We start from the raw sequence: 1,370 nt of genomic DNA, 5'->3' as shown, positions 1-1,370 counted from the left end.
GTCCCTGGAGGAGAGGCCCAGGCTTAGCCACAGTGTGAAGCTGTTGGAAGCTTTGTAGGTGATTCCTCTCGCACAGCCAGGGTTGGAAGCCATGGCTCTAGACCAGTGCTCTCAAGCATGAAGTTAGCGTCAGGGTTGCCTGAGGGCTTGTTGGGACAGACTTTTGGTTTCACACCCAGAGCTTCTGACTTGGTGGGTCTGGGTGTGGCCTGAGAATTTTCATTTCTAACAGGTCCCTGGTGGTGCCCATGCTGCAGGCGGGGACCTCAGAGTAAAAGAACCCACACTCTGAACCTTGTACACATGGCCTTGTTATAAGATGTCAGGCAGTGCACCTTAGTGACCGTTCTGTCCTGGACTGTGGAGTGAGAGAGCTGTGAGATTCAGGATTGAAAGGGACCCTCAGCCTCTGGTATGTTAACCCCGTCTCTTGAGGCCCTCTCCACTCCTTACCAGGGGAGCCCACAGCATTTTTTCCAGTTTTGCGTATTGTGAAATTTTTCTTAAGTGGAGCAGAATTAGACTGCCATGTCTTCTACCCATTGGTCTCAGTTCACTTGGGAACACAGATTACACATGTCACATCCAGGTGACATGAAGACCAGGGAGCCGTCATCTTGGTTTCTTATTCAGACATCTCCCCACTACTTCTTGAATGCTGTTTGTTCCCTAGTTCCAAGGGGAAAGTGGAAGGTGAAAGCCCTCTCCTGACATTTACTTGGGAGACACCACACTAGCTTGTGGGCCTGTGGGCCTGTCGGGAGCACCGGAAATGCTGTATCTCCTCATGGGCCAGTCCCTGGGATGACCTGGGTTTACTCACACCTGCCCCAACCGAGTTTCCAAGGGGCACCTGGTGGATTTGAACTGCTGACCTTTTGGTTAGCAGCTGTAGCACTTAACCACTACACCACCAGGGTTTCCTCCTTCAGTACAGTAGATTATAAAATATGCACTTCCAGTTTCTTTTCAATGAGGCAATGGTGGTAGAATTCTCGCCTTCTGTGCAGGAGACCCAGGTTTGATTCCCAGCCAATACACTTCTTGTGCAGCCACTACCCATCTGTCAGCGGATGCTTGAGCGTCGTTATGATGTTGAACAGGTTTCAGCGGAGCTTCCTGACTACAACAGACTAGGAAGAAAAGCCTGACAATCTACTTCAAAAAATCAGCCAGTGAAAACCCTGTGGATCTCACAGCAGAGGAGGCAGTTGTTCATGGAGGTAATTAGCCACACATTCCATATCCTCCTCCTGTTCCTGAGTCTCCTTCTTCCTCTGTTGCTCCAGATGAATAGAGACTAATTATTGTGCCTTGGATGGCCACTTGAAAGCTTTTAAGGTACCAGGCACTACACAATGAACTAGAAG

This window comes from Trichechus manatus, unplaced genomic scaffold (genome assembly GCF_000243295.1).
Source record: "Trichechus manatus latirostris isolate Lorelei unplaced genomic scaffold, TriManLat1.0 scaffold00460, whole genome shotgun sequence".
Taxonomy (NCBI): domain Eukaryota; kingdom Metazoa; phylum Chordata; class Mammalia; order Sirenia; family Trichechidae; genus Trichechus; species Trichechus manatus.
The sequence above is the reverse complement of the archived record's forward strand: the minus strand, read 5'-3'. Positions refer to the sequence as shown.